The sequence below is a fragment of the Emys orbicularis genome, chromosome 1 (genome assembly GCF_028017835.1).
Source record: "Emys orbicularis isolate rEmyOrb1 chromosome 1, rEmyOrb1.hap1, whole genome shotgun sequence".
NCBI lineage: Eukaryota > Metazoa > Chordata > Testudines > Emydidae > Emys > Emys orbicularis.
The window spans coordinates 119,002,965-119,023,992 of NC_088683.1; the positions used below are offsets into that span (position 1 = coordinate 119,002,965).

General features: G+C 48.2%; 1 protein-coding gene across 2 annotated transcripts in view; it reads right to left on the minus strand.

The window, feature by feature from the left end:
• BID (BH3 interacting domain death agonist) overlaps positions 1-10,755 on the minus strand; it is a 33,390-nt gene extending 22,635 nt beyond the window's left edge. The window contains exon 1 of one of the 2 annotated variants that reach the window (XM_065423643.1): positions 10,596-10,755. The gene's annotated coding sequence lies outside the window, so the exon portion shown is untranslated. Of the gene's footprint in view, positions 1-7,974; positions 8,023-10,595 lie in introns of those variants that run through there. The other variant, XM_065423644.1, reaches the window with a different exon arrangement.
• Positions 10,756-21,028: the final 10,273 nt, after the last annotated feature.

The window sequence follows — 21,028 nt, forward strand, 5'->3', positions numbered from 1 at the left end:
AGGAACTGGAGAGACCAGGTAGCTGAGTCTAGAACAGGACTCATTGCCCAAGGCAGCTCTTACCACTGGGCTCAGGAACAGCTTCACGCAAGTGCCAAAGGCCTACGCTCTTATTAGTTCAAGGTGCCACAGACTAATCTAAGAAGAAAGAGGGAGACTCTCGGAGGAGCCCTGGAAAGTGGGGCAAAGAGGGGAGTTCACATACAGCATTGTGAAATTTTGCTGTGCTGTTCGGCGAGCACCCCAGGAAGAGTGGAGGAAGCAACTTAGGCACGCTCTGCAAGACCTGGAGTGGGGTACAATGCTGAACCATGTTTACACACTGTCCTTGGAGTAGGAAGGCACCAGTGAGAACAGCAGCATCCCATATCACAGCAGCATTTCCCCAACTCCAGCCCGAAAAAATATCATTTTCAGACACAAAATCCTACTGTACGTTCATTGTAGGACTCAATAGATGATTTATCTTTAGCCCCTCCTTCCCGTAACCACTCTCTCTCACGTCATGTTTGTCCAAATCACAACTGAAAAATTTTGGGGGCAGCGACTGTCTCTCTACACTCTGAAGCAAATACATAGAATCAGAGAATTGCAGGGCTGCAATGGACCTTGAGAGGACATCTAGTTCAGCCCCGTGCTGCAGCAGGACCAAGTAAACCTAGACCATCCCTGACAGGTGTGTGTCTAACCCGTTCTTAGAAACCTTCAATGATGGGGATTCCACAACCTCCCTTGCAAGTCTATTCCAGTACTTCACTACTCTTATAGTTAGAAAGTTTTTCCTAATATCTAACCTAAATCTCACTTACTGCCGATTAAGCCCATTACTTCTTGTCCTGCCTCCAGTGGACACAGAGAACTGATCACCATCCTCTTTATAACAGCCCTTAATACAGTTGAAGACTCATCAGGTCCCTCCTCAGTCAAGACTAAACATGCCCATTTTTTAAACCTTTTCTCATGGGTCAGGTTTACTAAACTTTCTATCATTTTTGTTGCTCTCCTCTGGACCCTCTCCAATTTGTCCACGTCTTTCTTAAAGTGTAGCACCCAGAACTGGAGACAGTACTCCAGCTGAGGTCTCACCAGTGTTGAGTAGAGCAGGACAATTACTTCTGGTGTCTTACATATGACACTCCTGTTAATAGACCCCGGAATAATATTAGCCTTTTTTTGCATCCGCATCAAATTGTTGATTCATATTCAATTTGTGATCCATTATAACACCCAGATCTCTCTCCTGCAGTACTACTGCCTAGCCAGTTGTTCCTTATTTTGTAGCTGTGCATTTGATTTTCCTTCCTAAGTGTAGTATGTTACACTTGTCTTCGCTGAATTTCATCTTGTAGATTTCAGACCAATTCTCCAGTTTGTCAAGCTCATTTTGAATTCTAATCCTGCCCTCCAAAGTGCTTGCAATCCCTGCCAGTTTGGCGTCATATGCAAGTTTGATAAGCATACTCTCCACTCCATTATCCAAGACATGAATGAATATATAAACTAGTACTGAACCCCGGACAGACCCCTGCAGGACCCCACTATATCCCTCCAGCTTGACAGCAAACCATTGATAACTATTCTTTGAGTATGGTCTTTCAACCATTTTTGTATCCCCCACTTACAGGGATTTCATCTAGACAACATTTCCCTGGTTTGCTTAGGAGAATGTAATGTGGGACAGCAACAAAAGACGTGCTATATCTTGATTTTAGTAAGTCTATAAGACACCCCCCCACATTATGCAAGTAACCTTGTCAAAGAAGGATATTGGTTGGTATAGCATGATTTGTTCTTGACTACTGGCTATTATTTGTAATCTTAGAGGCTTACAAATTGATTATTTAATAATTTATTCCAGTATCTTTACAGTTATCAAAGTTAGGTTGACTGGTCCGTAATTCTCCAGGTCCTCTTTATTCCCCCTTTTAAAGACAGATACTGTATATGCCCTTCTCTAGTCCTTCGGGATCTCACATGTCCTCCATGAGTTCTCAAAAATAATTGCTAACAATTCCAAGATTGCTTCAGCTTATTCCTTAAGTGCTCTAGAATGAATTTCTTCAGGCCCTGATGACCTGAATACATCTAATTTATCTAAATATTCTTTTACTTGTTCTTTCCCTATTCTGGCTTGCATTCCTTCCCCCTTGTTGTTAATTGTGTTAAGTATCTGGTCACAATTTACCTTTTTAGTGAAGACTGAAGCAAAACAGGCATTAAATACCTCAGCCTTCTTGATGTCGTCCTTTATTAGCTCTCCTTCCCCACTAAGCAGAGGACCTCCAGTTTCCTTGGTCTTCTCTTGCTCATGCTTATGAATAAAATAATAAGTTACAGCTAGAATCAAATCCAAACCAAAACTCTAGAGCTGAACTTCCCCAAACTTAAGGGCGTTCAAACTTCAGTGTGAATTTTGCAGTTAAGTTCAAGCTCTAAGGATAGCTTCCTTGTAAACAATATTAATACGTGCTTGGCTCTGTGCAAGACTCAAAGGTCAAGACTACCCCTGCCCCAAATCCCTTACAGCCTATCAGACAATTAAGGCACAGTCCATGAGATAATCAGTGGGAGGTGCTATGCAAAGAAATCATCATCATCATCAAGTGCTGCATTTGTCAGCAATTTCAGATCCTTGTCTGAGGAAACACCTATTACATGGAAATGAAAAAACAGCTCATTTGCAGTCAGTTCATAATTCACTTGAGAAAAGGAAGTCACCCATCAAGCTGACTCCCCGCTGGGGGTTAGCTCACTCTGACAGCTAAGTGGGGAGCGTAGGAATCTCTCAGAACATTCCTACAGAGGCCATGATCTCACACCTGTGACCTGCTATTCATGCAGACACTAGAGCAATGCTTGGGTTGACTGCATATACAGAGCGCTAATGGTTACGCTGTTACTCTTCCGCATAGGCATGCACTACAGCAGTGGTGGGCAACCTGCAGCCCATCAGGATAATCTGCTGGCGGGCCGCGAGACAGTTTGTTTACATTGATTGTCCACAGGCCCGGCTGCCCGCAGCTCCCAGTGGCCGCGGTTCTCTGTTCCCGGCCAGTGGGAGCTGCGGGAAGTGGTGCGGGCTTCAGGGATGTGCTGGCCACCGCTCCCATTGGCCAGGAACGGCGAACCGTGGCCACTGGGAGCTGCGGGCAACCATGCCTGCGGACGGTCAATGTAAACAAACTGTCTCGCAGCTCGCCAGTGGATTACCCTGACGGGCCGCAGGTTGCCCACCACTGCAGTACAGCATAGCACCATGCACTCAGAGTGTCACATACAATTCTGTGACTTTAAAGTGCCATTCTGTGCAGGAAAGGACTCTAAAAATGGTATTGTGTGGTTCCTGGCTCTGTGTCTTGCTGATTCCAGATCAAATGTGCTCACTCTCTTAAAAAATATTTGAACTACCAGCCCTTAAAACTCATTCTGAGATGCAAGAATCAAGCTGGGTTCATTTTCTTACGCACCATCATCTGTTTACATAAAAGTAAACAATATGAGGAAACAACATGGGCACAGTTGGATCTCAAATAACCATGCTTACTAAAAAGACACAAACATGCCAGGCCTAGCTACATACATACACGCTGCTGCAGGATGATTTCTGAAGGCTACTAAAACAGAACATGGTGAGCAACACTAGAGACCTCACACACTATTTAAATGGATGCTACCCTATTCCTATGCACAATAGGCCTCATTGCCAGTAACAGCGTTTCTGAAGGCTTTGTGACACCTCTGCAGCCCCAGTTGCCTTCAGTGGGCTTCCCAAACTGCTTGGAACAGTTGTCCTGATGATGCTCAAGGAGGAATAGAAACCAATTCACCCTCTCAGTTGTGCTGGCTCTAGCTGGGCTAACTCAAGTAAAAAGCAGGGGGGGGGGGGGAGATCATTTTTATTCCTAAATACAACAGATTTATATCCACAGACAGGATCAGTGGAGTGAGAAGGTGCTGTTTTTATATAGTCACTTTTCAGTACAAGTCACACTTAAGTCCTAAACATGTGTGTGCTTTTAAGCTCAGAGTAGAGTTCAGTGTGTGAGAAACTGCACACCACATGACAACATAAAACCTGCCCTAAAGAGTTTGCAATCTGATGATGCAAACTGTACAGCACCGAGCAAAACGGAGCCCCATTCTGGGTTGGTCCCTATGCATAATAAATATGATTAACAACAACAGTAGACATGATGGAGCAAGTGATAGTTACAGGCAACAGGTGGGGGAAATAGGAGGCTGGGCAACAATGGGCTACAAAAGATCACGTAGGTACTTAGTTATTATGGACACATCTTTTTATAAAATACATTCCCTCTCTATTTGTATAACCCAGGCTGGCACAGTGTAGATCTTTGTGCTCCCTGCCCCACCAGTAGCTCCTTCACCTAAGCAGTAGAGAGCTGGACAGGATATTATTTCTTTTCCCATACAAAAACAACAACAAAAAACAAAAACACTTTTTGTTGTTTCCATTGAAAGTTTTTTTTTTTCCTTTGTGGTTTTTTTCCTTCATTTTTTGATGAAAAACTGGCAGATGAAATTTTTGAAATATCGACTGCAGGAAACCAAAACATTTTCAACAAAGAAGGACATCTTTTGCAAAAACTTGTTGTCAAAAGAAGTAATTTTCTGTTAAAAAACATTTTGATTGGCTCTACAGAGGTTACAGAAGAGTCTGCTACAACACTACGTAGAGGACCTCATCCTATAGCTCAAGCTGTAGGTTCTTGTACTTTGACCGTCCCAGGTTCAAAACCCACTGTCAGCTCATGTAGGGAGAGTTACATATACTCCATTCACACTCTAAAAAGCTTGCTCACTCAATTACCTCTTGCTCCCACTGCCCTGCTGTCACCCTCCACCACACCAAGCATCTCTCCTCCCCAAACCCCATCCAGACACACCCAAATGTATTATTTATCATTGTAATTGCAGCATCGGTGTCTGTGTGCTGCTCCTGGTGAGTAAAAAAACAACTGAATTTACCATCCATCAGGGCAAGCCAGGCCCTGAGGGGAAAAAGAAGTGCCCTGATTGAATATGGTGATGGGGATGCACTATGCAATCATTTAACTCCTGGTATAGGGAAACCCAGTAAGTGACAGCATAAGCTCCAAGCCTGCAGACTGTCTGATTTTTATTCTTTTATTGGAGGTGCCATTCCTGGATTCCTCTGATGTGAACTTGAATGCAACCATGGCCATGGAAATCCAGAAACGGGAGCTTTGGCAGAAGCAGTCAACCACCAACCAGGAAGGAGTTTCCTAGTTTTGCTACAGGATTAATTTCTTCCTCTTCCCTCCACAAGGATCCTACCCAGAGAACACCAGAAAGAAGGCTATGGGAAGCACTGTATAACTCTCACCAGGGCAGCAGCAAAGGGCCTTGCAGGGACAATCCCAGCAAAGCTGAACAGGAGAGAGGCAATCTGGCCCTCGTAGAGGGGTGAAGAAGAAAGAAGACAGTTTGACTGAGGCTCAAGAAAAGAGATGGAGAGGAAAAGATCAGGAGGCATAATGGGGGGGGGGGGAGAAGAGGCGAAGACTGGGAGCAGTAGGGAGGAGGACTAGGGGAGAATGGAGGAGAGCGTGCATAGGTGGAGACAGATTTTCCAGAATGGAGGTAAGAGACTGGAAAACACAAAGGAAAGGAAAGAAAAATGACAAGAGCTGAGTGAAAGAAAAAATAGAGCAGAGAGAAAGAAGAAAATTAGAGGGAAAACAATCCCAGGAGAGAAAAATTTTCAACACAAGAGAGACAAGAAGGCAAAAGTCAGACACAGAAACGGCTCCTTACAGAGAAGCTTTAACAATTTCAGGGAAAGAAGATGGAAGTGAAATGAAAAAGACTAGAAGAAAGAGGAGGAACCAAAGCTCCCACAGCTGCAATCAGATGGACATGGGCAGGCAAAACCCGGTGCTGAGCACCACTGATCTCAAAGGGAGCACACCCACATTGACCCAACCACAGGATCATGGCCATGAGCAGGGCCAGATTAACCCACCTGTGGGCCCGGAGCTATTAGATTTTGTGGGGCCCTGTATACAAGTATTTTGCCTAATTTAAAACAAAATGATCACAATTATGGATTTGAGGCTATTAACGCTATACTAAACTTGCCTTTTCATTAACATAAAGCCGTTCTGTGGTTACATTTCAGTCTTAAGACATGCAGAATATAGTTAAGTTAATTCAAAATAGCCTAATTCTTACCTTAGAACAGCTATTATATTAGTTTCTTTCTGAGAGGGAGTTTGGGTGCAGGAGGGGACTCCAGGCTGGGGCAGAGTGTTGGGGTGCAGGAGAGGGTGAGGGGTGTGGGCTCTGGGAGGGAGTTTGGTGCAGGAGGGGATTCTGACCTGGGGCAGGGGGTTGGGGTGCAGGAGGTGGTGCAGGGTCTGGGAGGGAGTTTGGGTGCAGGAGGGGATTCTGACCTGGGGCAGAGGGTTGGGATGCGGGAGGGGATGCGAGGTGTAGGCTCCGGTCGGGAAGCGCTTACCACAGGTGGCTCCTGGCCGGCAGCACAGCGGGGCTCAGGCAGGCTGCCTGCTTGCCATAGCCACACGCCACTCCTGGAAGTGGCCAGCTGCTGGCATATCTCTGCGTGCCCCTGGGGGGAGGGGGACAGCGTGTCTCCGAGTGCTGCCCATGCCCGCAAGTGCTGCCCCTGCAGCTCCCATTGGCTGGTGCTGGGAGCAGCGCACGGAGCTGCCTCCCCACCCCAGCCAGGGGCTACAGAGACGTGCCAGCAACCGGCTGCTTCTGGGAGCGGCGTGGGGCTATGGCATGCAGGCAGCTTGCCTGAGCCCTGCTGCGCCACTGGACTTTTAGTGGCCCAGAGATCGCGATCGACTGGCAGAGGCTCCAGGATCGCCCAGTCGATTGCGATCGCCAGGTTGGTGACCACTGAATTGTATATCATTATGGATTTATTTTTGTGGGGCCCCCCTTAGCCCAAGGCCCAGGGCTGCAGCCCCTAAAGCCCCTGCGTTAATCCGGCCCTGACCGTGAGCCCACTCTTTTTTTTAAATTGACTAACTCACATTAACATTACTGTTTGTGAAACGTGCCATGGCACCAGCCTGAAAGCATGGTGCCCTGTAATCAGGATGCATACCCTGAAAAATATCTTGTGCCAGCTACTCGGGACACAGGCACATCATGGGTATGGAAGGGGCTGGTACTTTCCTAGCCGTTACAACAGGCGGAGCACAGCACCCTTACTAGTGAAGGATTCCCACAGGCTGGGCACTGGTGTTTGTACATTTTAAGGCCAGAGGAACTATTTTGATGATCACCTCGTCTGAGCTCCTGCCTAACACGGGCCCTCCATAGAACCTCACCCTGCCATGCTGCATCAAGCCAGTGACTTGAGGCTGAGCTAAAACCCCTCTCAGGAAAACAGCCGATGGGCGGGAACCCACAGCCCAGCCCCACGGTATAGCTCCAGCAGGGTTACAAGCACTTTCTGCCGCTCTCTGTGCTGGGGGTGGCAGCAGACTGGGACAAGAATAAATACACGTTTGTTATACCTGGCGCCCGGGGCCGGTTTGGAGGCAGGTGGCACCGGGGCGAGAGAGGGGAATGGGCGCGGGCGGACGAGGCGCCTGGGGGAAGATCTGTTTGAAACCCACCTTCCAATATAGACTCCGGGCATCTCACTCCGGGGTTTGAGCCCAAGCCCGCCCCGCCCCGCCGAGCGCACAGGCCGCCCCGCCCCATGGCGAGGGGTTCAGGCGCGAAGCCCAGCCACGGGAAGGCGCCAGGGCACCGGGCCACTGCAGCCCCGTGAGCCTGTGGCGCTGCCTGCAGCTTGCAAGCCGGATTCCCCGCTTCCCAGCGAGCCTCCCCGCCACTCGCGCAGACGGAGCCCCGGTGGCTCCGGCCCGGCTCGGGTCCCAGGGGAGGGGGGGGGATGCAGGCGGAGCTCCGGGGCCGGCTCTGGAGCGGGGGCGCCCGGGGGATACTCACCGCGCGCGGCTCCGGGGCCCGGGCAACGCGCAGCCCCGCGCCGAGTCCGCGCCCAGCCCCGGCCTGCAGAGCTCGGCAGCCGCCGAGTGGGGGGAGCTTCCTCCGCTCTCCCTCCAAACCGCTTAAAGAGACAGCGGCCGCTTTGTGCTCCGGCGCCGCGCGGGGCCCGGCCGTGCCCCCTGGCGCTGGGGGAGGGGAGCGGGACCCAGCCCAGGGCTGGATCGCTGCGGGGGGGCTGCCAACTGCTCCCAACGGGGACACCGGGGGGGAGGAAATTAGGGCCAAGGCCCATAGCAATACGGGGGGGGCTTGGAGAGTCCCAAGCCGGTGTGTGCGGGGGAGGGGGCTATTTTCCTACCACCCAGGGACAATTGCATCGCGTGCCGGGGGGGAGAGGGGGACACAGCGCAGAGCCGCGAGCAGGGCTTGCCAGGGAGCCCATCACTGTGGCATCGAGCCATCAGGCAGGCACACACCTTGGGTAAAGGCCAAGGCCCCACTAACATGTTGCTGGGAGGGGGAAGGGATCCCCGCCGAAGGGCCAAGAGCAAGCGGAGCTGCCCCGCGAGGAGGGAAGGGCTGAGGGAGCGGAGAAGCGGAGCCAGGTTCATGGCTGTCCGCTGTGGGGGGAAGGGAGACGTTCCTAGAGCGGCCAGACCAAAAACGCTTCAGGCTGGCGGGTGGCTGCACTGTGCCCGCAAGACACGACTCAGCCGTGCACAGGAATTTCCCACGTGCACAGGTGAGCAAAGAGGAAAGAAGCCACGTCCCGCTTGCTGTGGTAGTCTGGATCTGCAAAAAGCAACAAGTCCTGGGGCACCTTATAGACTAACAGATGTATTGGAGCATAAGCTTTCGTGGGTGAATACCTACTTCGTCAGACGCACCCATGAAAGCTTATGCTCCAAAACATCTTTTAGTCTATAAGGTGCCACAGGACTCTTTGGTGCTTTTTTTTTTTCTTTGCTAGTTTCTGAGCCTTTATGCTGCTTCTAGCTTTTCTTTGCCACAATATGGACTAGAGAGAAAAAGTAAGTGAAGACTAACATTCTCACCGGGACAGTGCTGGACCAGGCTAGAAGGGCATTCCAGCTCCCCCCAGTACTTCTGGCAACGGAGGGGGCCCAGCAACTGCCACCTACAGTCCAAGCCATGCCCAAGACACCCGGGTGAGTGGCCCTGGGCCTGGGACCCAATGCCCAACCACAAGGCCAGGGCTGGGAAGCCTGTCAGAGTGTCAGTGCTGTGGAATAGGAGGGTAGGCCCTGGCACTTCCCCAAGCCCTCTGCAGGAGGAGGTACCATGCAGCACCAGGTTTTTGCACAGAGAGCAGGGTGTTCAGGGGCTGCAGGTACTTTCCCCTGTGCTCTCTGGGTTGTGGCCTACCCTGGTACCAGGGATCCAGGCTTGGCACACCTCAGCAGACGGAGAGTTACTGTGCAGTCCCCAGCACCCCTGTAGAAAGCCCCAGTGGCTGCCCTGATCATCTGACTCCAGCAGCTGGGGCTTTAAAATATACACCAACTATTTCCAGAGTGGGCAACCTTCACATTCCATGGCCATTTTCCTTCCTTTGTGTTCGTCTCTCCCTGTCCAAAGTATCCTACACCCTTATGGAGAATGTAAGAGGCAGTAGTACATTTTATCCATGGAGGTTGTTTTTTTTGGGACCACCTTATAGAAATCTATAGGATGATTCAAAAAACCTATAGAAAGGAGATCATTCTTCATTAAATTCCTATAGGTTTTTAGACTAAGTTCTACAGAAAAATGGTTTTCAAACTTTTCCATACTGGGGACCCTCCCCCTCCCATCTGGCTATATGGAAGGACAAAGTTGGCTGCAACCCCAGGTTGAGAATCCCTGCTCTAAAGCTGTATTAGTTTCATTCCTGTTACATTCCATAGGATTTTTCCATAAGGGTCTGAGTGTAGGGAACTCTCCCCCTCCCCTAATTTTGAGGCGTTCATCACTGGAAACGGGGTTTAAGGAGGGTGGAGTTTTCCTGCTCTTGTGGCAGGTGTGAGGTCCCCTGCTTTGATGCTCGTAGGGAGCCCTTTGAGATCTCCTACCTTGAAAGGTGTCTTGCTTTGGCCTGTGAAGCAGCACCCTTTAAGGAATAAGCCTGCCCGCTCCTGTACATGGGACCTAGAGATGCACTCACCTAACCCATCAACCACACACAGCATTCATTGCAAGAACTGTTAACAAAACAAACTGTGTGTGTGATCGAAGTCACAGAGAGAGCTTTCCATTAACACACAGTTCCCCTTTCATGTTTGTTATGGTTATTTCCCTAGTAAGTTAAGGGTGTTTGGAGAAATTGTTTTGTCTGGAAAGTGGTTAGAAAACCCAAGATATTTGGCTTTCCCACATACAGTAGCTGCGAGATAGATAGAGCCATGCCCTCACTGAAAATCCACCCCCCCCCCCCCCCCATCATGGCCACACAGGCCCCATGCCATAAAACAGCCTTCACCAATCATGGCCTCACCCACCACTGACTGTATCAGGTCACATCCCCACACATCAGTCCCTAGAAAGGACCTTACCTCTCCCCTGCCCCCCACCCCCGCTCCCTTCACAGTGATTTTGTTATAAACTCCTCTCTATCCCTTTACCTGAGCCACTGCGGAACTCAAAGCACTTGGAAAGGATCCACTTCTCTCTCTCCTTCAGCTTCGACTTTCACTTTCTGGAAAAGGGGCCAGCAGAATGAGTGGGGTGAATAAATAAGGCTGCCTGTGGGGGATGAGACAGCAGCATGTTGCAAAATGTATTCGCCACAAAATATTTCCTCTTCCTGGCGTGCTCTTTCATATAAATGGAAAGTGAAAGCAAAAACAACTGCCACCTTGGGCTTCTGATTTGGGTCTCCTGTCTTTTCATGGAGGTCTCTTCCTCATCTTACAACCTCCAGGTGCACGTAGCCAACCTGCTGTAGATACAGGGAGTGTAGCCTTCCTCTACCCAGAGGTCCTTTCCAGGCCAGGCATACAGTATTTCTTTCCTGAAGTGGAAAAACCAGAATCCTTGTCAGGCTCGTCTTATTGTTTGTATTATAGTAGCACCTGGAGGCCCCAACTGAGCTCAGAGCCCCATTGTGCTACGTGCTGTACAGAGCCCCTACCACCATTACAATCTAAACAGACAAGACCGGTGTGTGAGGGGAAGTAAATATCTCCATTTTACAAACAACTCTGTGGCACAGAGAGGTGAAGTGACTTGCCCAAGTCACAGAGCAGGTCACTTGCAAAGCCGGGAATTCAACTTAGATCTCTTCACTCCCAATCCAGTGCCTTAACCAGAGACCATCTTTCCTCTCTATCCAGCCTCCTTTTGAACAACAGGAGAGAGGCCCTCTACAAGCCAAATATAGCCTCTTTGGCTGACACCAGAGAAATCTCTCCCAGGGCAACTGTAGCTGCCTCCACAGTGGGGTAAACACCAGAGCCAGTCAGGACAGACATTTGTTGTCAGAGCATTTGACAACAGCTTACAAGGATCTATCACAGGGGTGGCCAACCTGCACCTGAGGAGGAGCCAGAATTTACCTATGTACATTGCCAAAGAGCCACAGTAATACATCAGCAGCTCCCCAGCAGCTCCCCCCTGCCTGCCAACAGCCCTGCTGCTCAGTGCCTCCCCCTCCTTCTCCATGCCTCGTGTGGCATGCAGGAGACTCTGGGGGGAGGGGGAGGAGCAAGGGTGTGGCAGGCTCAGGGAAGGGGGCACGAAGGAGCGAGGGCCTTGGGGGAAGGGGTGAAGTAGGGGCAGGGCCTGTGGCAGAGTCAGGGGTTGAGCAGTGAACACACACACACCCCCCCCCGGCACACAGGAAAGTTGGCGCCTGTAGCTCCAACCCCAGAGTTGGTGCCTATGCAAGGAACCACATATTAACTTCTGAAGAGCCGCATGCGGCTCTGGAGCCACAGCTTGGCAACCCCTGATCTATCATCTCTCTCTATTAAAAGACAGAGCTGTTTCCCCTCTGCCACCTGGAGGACAGAAGTGATGGCATCCCCAAACTGTGTCTGTGGAGGAGGAGCTGTCAAACAGTGAGGACTAATCTAGTCAGCAGAAAGCCAGTGTGTCACATCAGCCCCTCCCAGCCTCATCGGCATAGCAGAGCAGCTTGTATTTTCCAAAACATGGTTTATTTACTTACTATAAAGAAGAATAGATGTTTGCAAGAAGGTTTACTTTCAACACTGAGGATTTCCCCAGCTGGGACTCTCCCAACACCCTGTAAATTTCCTGATGGGTGAACAAGGCAATGCCCAGGTCTGGTGACTTGCTTAGTCATATGCTCAGTCAGCGGTGTCACTGGGATTAGAAGCCAAGTTTCTTTGTGCTCCCAGCCCCTTTGCTCCAACCCTGTATCACATGGGCTCATTCATTAAGGGAATGTGACCTACCAGTTGGGGCCAAAGCCTGTTCTTTTAAAACAGGTAGATCTCAGACTGGAAGGCTCTCCCCACTGAAGGCAAACAGACTAGTCTCTGAATCCTTCCAATCTGTTGCAGACATTGCTCCACAGCTGCAGATACTGTAGCTAATTAGCCCTGAAGATGCACACAACGAGGAGCCTGGGAGTGGACCATGCACTGGTATAACTAATGGCATGTGTATTGCATATGGTATAGAGGCCTAGAATGGAGCAGGTGCTGGTGTCACTTGCAGTGTGGGGTGGGTTTAATACAGCAAGGAGAGCAGGGACAGCTTATGCTGGGACTGCAGACTGAGGTGAGGGGATAGGAATGCACACCAGAACTGAGCAGGGACATTTAATGGAAAGCAGCGAGTGACTGCACATCGCTCACACCATGGCATCTAATGCTGCAAGAGACTGGAGATGAGAGCATGCACCAGTGTTATGCATGGAGCGTGGGCAGGGGCAGAGCCAGACCAGTGGTTTTTGCTGGGTTCCCAGAGCTTGATCTGATATCAGTGGCCCATGTCACTAAGTTAATGCAGATGGAGGCAGCTCCTTCTGATTTTATTACTCCAAAGGAAAGCCAGCGGCTCCAAGGCGGTCAGCACCACATCTGCTGGCTACAGGGCTCTCCACTAGGCAGAAACACTCTGTGGCAACTTGAGGAACAATGGGCATTTCCTTTGAAAGAGGGCTCACAACTGGCACAAGGCTCCTCTGCAACTTGGACATTAGCTCCCCTCTCCCAGCTTTATGGCCTGGAGCCAGTTCCTAGGATTCATTTGGCTCCTATATTCCCACCCTGCCAGCACCCTCTAGGCTATTTCATCTTTCGCCATTGCCAGATCCTCCCCTGGAGAAGAACTGAGAAATCATGTCTGAGATGGGGAAAGGATGGGCCATAGTGCTGGGCTTTATCAGAACAGCAGACTTGTTTGTTGTGTCTCAGGTCAAAAGACCTCATATACTTCAACTGGGAAGCAAGTCACTTATCTTTGTGCAAGGTCACAAGGTAACTCTGTGGCAGAGACAGGAATAGAACTCAGGTCTCCCCTGCCACCCAACCCTGTGATTTAATGACAGGATCAACCTCTCTCGCTCCTTTATTCCCAGTTTTGAAGTCCATCATGGAAGCAAGCAAACAAATGGTAAGTGAAACAAATGGCAACTCCAGCAACAAAAAGAAAAAAATAATGAATGACTTTATTTTTTAGTTCAGTTGGCCACCTGAGGTGCTAAAATCTCAACACCAACAAAGCAAGTGTGCATAAAAAATAAAAAATAAAACACAACCCAACCGAAGAAAACAGGCTGGATGTTTTATACATGTAGGGTACACACTTTCCTGTTAACACTCCACACTCACCAACTATAAAAGCCTTGAACAGTCTGAATATCAGAGTTCACTCACATCCCAAGGGGAAGGTGCCAAAGCAAATCCCTTCTATTGGACTGAACTTCACACACACACACACACACACACACACACACACACACACACACACACACACACACACACACATATATACACATACATACATACATGAGAGAGAGAGAGAGAGATTATTTAAATTACTGCAGAGCCATCATAGCATGGCATTTTCCCCTTCACATCTACACCTTTCATGACATCCTTGTCTGTTCAACTCCACTGCCTATATAGCACTGTTCTAAGCATCTCCAAAAGCAGGAACATTCAGAAAGCATCTAATCTCTGTTATCGTGCATCAGTCAAGGAGGAAGTGATCTCTCCCATGAATTATATACAGGCTGTTTCATGGTATACTTAGAGACTTCTTTTTATTGCAGATGGTAACAATTCCAACTCCTGAGAGCCATGTTGTGGCTTTTCACATTTTTACATATGAGATTAAATTATGCAATGCTTCTTATCCATCAGCATCCGATGTAAACAGTTAATCAAAAATTCATTTTAAAAGTTTTAACCAAAGGAGGTGGTGGTGAATGTTTTGGGATCAACTGTTAAAAAATGGAACCAACGGCTGCTCCAGATCATGCAATCTAGACCTTTCAAATGATCTAAAATGTTCTTGATTAGGATGTATAAAAATATTAAAAACCACCACGAAGTGCAGACAAACATGCTAACTAGCTCTGTGCAAGCACTGTGTTCTGATGGAGGCCTGGACACTGCAAAACTCATTTTTTGACCACCAGGGTGAACCAAGGATCCATTGGTGTTTGTACAGCCAACACACAAACAAATATTTACAGGCAATGCGGAGACAGAGGGAGAGAAAAACAGATTAATGTGACAGTTTTAAAACCTGCTGTTACTCTATAATCCTATCCTGATATGTTTAGCAATGGAGTTTGCAAGAAGAAGAGCCACTCTCCAGCCCCAATTGGACAAATGGAGTTTTGGTTAAGTTAAAAACAGAAAATTGTATTTGGAAGTTAGAGCTGAAAGATATTCATGTCCTTCCCTTTGCACGGTTTTTCTCTGGAGGAATGATCTCCAGAGCAGACATGGTATAGGTAGGGAAGCACAGCTCTTCAGTGGGTTTGGGCCTCACCAAGTTGCATTGACTCTCACGATTCACAAGTGCACAAGGACAGGCTCCCGAGTTGCCCCTCTGAAAGGATGATGCCTCTTCTCAACCTGATCCCAGCCCTGAGCACAAGCGCTGGCCTCATCTTAGTTTGCCCCTCAGAGTGGAGGTGTCTGTTCCCACTCTAGGTACAGGGGAGTCTGACTCTGTCCAGTACTTCAGGGAAACCCCATGCCAGGCACAGGGGAACTTAACTCCAGGCAGCACACACTGCCACTCCATGAGCCGGCCCCAGCTGTTCTTCAGCTCAGCCCACAAAGTGCATTAGGAAATATGAAGCCAGTATTTAGCTCTCTTGCTGTTCTACCTCGGAGATTTCAGACACTCACAAAGGGAAGTGGCGGGCAAGATTCAGAGTGGTTATTGCATGGGCAGTTCATGAATGTTTAACCTTTCTAGTGATTGGGGGAACATCTCTAATTCAGAGAGACCTGTAGCAGAAGGAGCCATTTCTTAAAGATGGGGATTATTTAATTTCATTTTATAAGACTAGTCAAAGGAATCAGGGCACAATGCATCAGCCATGCATATAAAATCAGGATTACTTAACCATAGCAACTTTTCTCAAACCAATACAGTCATGAACAAGCAACAAAATTATTAAAGGAAAAGGATATTAGGAGTTTTTCCTTAGTGAACCATTAGGGCCCTATTTATTCCTGCATTGTTGTAGTTTAGACTCTGTCTGGGGAGGGCTGGATTACTGGATGAGGATGGGGTGGGAGGGAGCATTTGTTACTGACCACAGGAACTAAGCATACTGCCATCAAGGTCTATTTTTAATGCTCACTTTCAGAGAATGGAAATTAAAAGTTGTGGAGCTCGTTGCATGCAACCGCCCACAGCAGGCAGGGCTGTACACTGGGTACTGTGCTCCCGACAGAGATCACATTCCTGACGTGCAACTCTGAAATCACGTTGCTTCAGGTGGGAGCTGTTCTCGGAAGACTATGGTATGAGAAGAAAGATCCTAAGTTCGGTGGGAAGAAGAGTAAATGAGTAAAAAATAAATGTTAAATATCTTGAATAGAACTGAAAAACAATTAATTACCAAACAAGAAGCCAGGATGAATTAACGTAGGGCTGAAGAGATCAGCACTGCTATCGGAAAGTACAGGAAAGCTTCAAAGTTGTAAGGTAAGTCTTATACAGATATGTATTTTTGTTATCATATTCTAGAACTTCCCAATTCTGAGTCATCACAAGATCCCAGCGGAGACACAGCGTCAAAGGGGCAGGTGCTACTAAGAAAGATAATCCCCATGTGTTGGAGAAACTGAACAAGTGACAGGGATTCTAGAAGCTGGTTTGAAACATTTTGTAATATCTATTTAGCTAAGTGCCCAATGCTGCAAAAACTTATCAAGAATAGTACTTACTACAATGTGTCGACCCCTGAAGGGACTCCTCGCAGTGGTCAGTGCTATGCCCAGTAGTATGTTGTTTGCAGGATCAGGCACTAAGGTTATGTCCACACTGCAGCTCGGAAGGTGCCTCCCAGCTCAGGTAGAGACACACACCAGCTTGGCAGTGTGGACATTATGGCAAGGGTGGCAGCAGGGGCTAGCCACTGGGCTCGGACAGGCTTGTACTTGGGTGGCTAGCCTGTGCTGCAATGTCTACAGTGGTATTTTGAGCATGCTAGCTCACGCAGAGCTAGTCTGTGTCTGCCTACCCAGGCTGGGAGACTCTCTCCCCCCTGCGGCAGAGAGACACCCTAAGGGATTATAACTAGTCAATGCAGTTGGCTTTTCAAATCAACCCCTACCCCTCTTACAATTCCTAAAATCCATTTTTCATCTGAAATGCGAGTTTCTTTTCAAAGAGCAGCTTCAGGCCACCTATCACAGGGGCAGCAGCTTGGGTTGCAGCTCGGGACACAACCCTGGTGGCTTTTACAGTCATTGGTGAATTACTTAAAAAGGAATCCATGTTAAAAGATATTCTCATTCCCATGAGATGAGATTTTTGTTTGGAAATCGGTTTTAAAATTATTTGTATTGCCCCAAATAATAAAAAACAATTCTTTTGGTTGGGGACTCTCCCTCACCCCCGTTTCCTCTTTTATTCTTTCCTCTCCCCAGCAAGGGTTAGGACTTCACATTAGGTTGAACCTGTCCCTCTAGCCCCAGGGTTGGATTGTCCTCCATCAACATCTGAGCAGTCTGAAGCCTAGGACTCCTTCCTCCCCAGGGACTGAGTACCCTGCCTCCTGCATATCCCCAGTCTCAGTCAGTTTAGGAATAGACATGGAGCTTAGGTTCCAAACTCAGCTTTCACCCCACTGCTGAGCCAGCCCATGGTCTGGTTAGTACCATCTATGGGGGCACGCACTTGTACTAATAGATGCATATTTCTCCGAGGCTGAAGGCCTTTGGCCTCCCTCACATTCAAGGCAGCACGTATCACTGAGTGCACATTGCCACAGTTTTGTTGTTATCTATCTCTACTAGCTAAAAGAGTTAGAACACCAGGACCGTCCCTAGGGGGGAGCGGGGCCCAGGGCAGAAGTGTTGGATTCATCTCTTTCACGACTGACCGTGTTGGCCAATCGCACCGGCCCGCGGGGCCCCTCAAAATGGTCACCCCGATTCGCCCTACCCAAGGGACGGCTCTGTAGAACACCTTGCTCAGAAGCAGTTGCAGAAGAAGGCAGTTTGAAAATATGCACCCAGATGGTTTCATGTGACAAGAGTCTCTATATTTCATTCTAAAAAATAAATATTTTTAATTAAAAACTAGTGCTTATGTGATGGATTTTCTTAAAATTTAACTGAACTGCAAATACAAATTGTGCCCTTTACAGTTGTTTATGATGTAAAACAGGCCTCAATTTTGGTTTTAAATTTTTTTTTCTTGTTTTTACATATGCATTAGGTCCTTACTTTCTCTGAGGCCAGTGAGACCTGAAGGGTTGCAGAGTTTAAGAACACGCATCTCCCCACCACCCTTTTAGCTGGGGGCAGGGAGGGCTGTTGTCAGATAAGAACCTTGTGTGACATCATTATTCAAGTCTGCCAGCACAAAGAGAAAAGTGGGAACCTCATATTTCTTCAATACAAGCAACCAGCAATTTAAAAAATATTATGTCAAGAGGCTCTTTTTATACAGCATAAATGAGGAGGGCAGGGTAGCTTTTTGTTTTTTATTTGCAGTGCGTATTTCATGATCTCCAGTTCAAAATCAGCTGTGTTCCTCAAACACTGTGTGCTATTAAAATGGGTCGAGGCTGCTTTTAGGAAAACAGTCAGCAAGAGCCACCCTAGATTTTTTGTGTGTGTGTGCAGAAGTCACTATTTTTGTGGTGCAACCTACAAAAACTGTGTGTGTAAACTCCCCCTGCTGGGTCTGCAGCTACAGCTTGCCCCTTCACTACACAGGCAGGTGAAGGTCTATGTGCAGACGTTCCACTGGAATGCCAGCACTTCACAGGAGTTTTGCTCTGGGTACCTAGCATGCGCACTGTTAAGTAACATAGTGCCTGGCTCTCTGAGTTGCTTTGCTAAACCTTGGGTTTAATTTGTGGTCACATACTCCCTGGGATGGAAAGAGCAGGAAGCACAGGAGACAGCTTGCTCAGCCCCTGCTAGCTGGGCTGGGGTCGGGGTCGGGTGGGAGAAAGTATGTTTCCACAGCCAACTAAACAGCTTTGCAGATGGTCTCTGGAGAGTGTCCCATCCATTCCTCCTCTGCTTGAAGTACAGTGGGCATGGCATGGGTCCCTAACAGTCGTGCGAAGTCGAGAAAACAGACATGGGGCTCCTCCAAGCTCCCACAGGAATCCAGAGGACTCTGCTGGGGGGAGCAGATGGCCAAAAAGAAAGGATCCATGTCCTTTATGAACACTGGAAGCGAGTAACTCAAGGAGTCTCCCCAAAGCAGAAGGGAGAGTCCCTTTCGGATACAGCAGAAGATTAAATGAGAAGGACCCCACTGTTTGTGTATCTGTTCCACCACCAGCCTGTCCTCCAGGCTATGGCGTCAGCAATCTCAAAGGTGCTGTATGGATTTGTTTGGGAATGGGACACTCGCTCTCAGATACCGGGGGAAGCAAGCTTAACTATCTTCCTTTGCCGTTAAATCCCAGAGAAAAACACACTAACAATGGATCATGCTAAGGATGTGACACAAACCAAACTCGGCTAGGAAATTCAAAGTTAAGAGGGATGCCTGGCATCACGCCCTATGCCCAGTGGGATGGGTTAAGGATGTAGTGTACTTTTGGAGTCTGCCAAATGGTGACAGACTGCAGAGTCTTTCCCAGCATGGTAGCTGGATTGCTCAGTGTATGTCCTGCCCACTACTGCAAGTAGGAGTACAACGGGCACCCTCCTGGATCAAAGGCAGCAGCTCTGGGAGTGGAGCAGAAAGGAGCCTGCTTTGGCAGATGCAGAAAGAATTGTGCCTAATTTGCTATGCTGGAAGTCACTCTAGGCACCTCTTACAATGGCAGGGTTCACCCTCTAAGTGGAAGGGAGAGCTTGGTGGGGGGATAATTTTTAGGTCACAATTCTGGTTTTCTTGTTACAAACTATTAATGGTATTCAAATAAATTATAGGGTTGTTAGTCCAGAGAGAGGGAATCTGGGATACAGAGGGAAAATCTGCTATGAACACTACTGGATTCTCACAACTCCATGGATGTGCAGGAGTTCACCATAAAAAGGACTTGGCTAGGGCAGGATGCATATGTGAGTCCATGAAGTCTGCCCTGTATGCAAAGCAGGGACCAATCTGCGGTAGTGTCTTGCTCTCCTAGAGTTAAAACACACACTCCTCCCCGACCCAAGAAGTGTAACAGTAACATTACTAATAAATAGCCACAGGTAACAAGAGTCCTGTAATATAGAAGAAGAGGTTGTGGGATGCAGCAGGCACACCCCCATCACTCACTTGTCCATTTGTTTCTTAAAAGGTACAAAAATGAATCTTCTTTCAAGTATTAAAAAAATAAGTTAATTGACATAAAAGGGTCAAGGTGACTGAGGGCCCAGGCAGGTCTTAAGCTTCATTTCTGACGTGCAAAAATGAAATAGAGGGGAAAAAAACCAAACAAACACTGAAGAGTCTCAACAACGTTTCATCCAGAGGTGGCTCCCTCTGTGGGTTTAAAAGCCAGGGAATGCCGTTTGACGACCCCCCCCCCCACCCTCAAAACACTTACCATTGTCCCACAAAGTCAGTATTTTCCAGTGTCAAAATGGTCGCAACAAAAAACAAACCAGAGAAACTTATTAGCCTTTGAACAGTGGCCATGAACACAAGAGACCAGCAGTAGCTCTCTGTCCAGTGTGTAGCAAAGTGGGGGAGAATTCCCCACTCTTTCTCTACTCTTCTTCTACCATAACTCTGGAGAGTACGATAGAGAGTGAGTGTGTGTCCTCTGAGGCCCTTGTCTCCTCAAAAGCCAGGATGGACAGAAGAGGTTTCAAACAAACACACCACCAATGTTTTCTCTTTCCAGTGTTCCTTCACATCCATGCATAATGCTCGCCTCAGGTTTGTTTCTTTGGTGGGGAGGAAGAATAAAACAAAGAAGGTGCTGCTCTGGGCTTCGGGAGCTCTCCTTTAGCTGGTTAACTCCCTCAAGGACTGCTACAGGCTGCTGTGGTTTTCAGGAGAGGGTAGCCATTTCTCTCCCTCTTATTAAAAAATGCTAATAGTGAAAAAGGGAGAGAGATCAGATTGCAGCAAATCCAGTTTGGTTAAGGGTTTTTCCCCATTAAAAGGTAATAAATCCCTCCACAAAAAGTTTACCCTTTTCCCTCATATCACAAATCCTAATGGCCCCTTGTACAGGACTCCAAGGAGACTGTGCAATCTCAGGCCATCGTCTTCAGCTTGGTTTGCAGACGTTGTGTGGGACCCAAGCCTCTAGAACCAAACCCACTTATCAAAAGGCTTCTGGGTGCTTCAAACTGAATTCCTGCATGCTGCAGAACCCTTAACAAGGTTTCCCCCTCAAGATTTCTCGATCCAGGTAGTTCTGGCAAACTCAGCGTAGGCCAACTGGATAGCACAGACCAGCAGAGGTGAGTATCTTAGC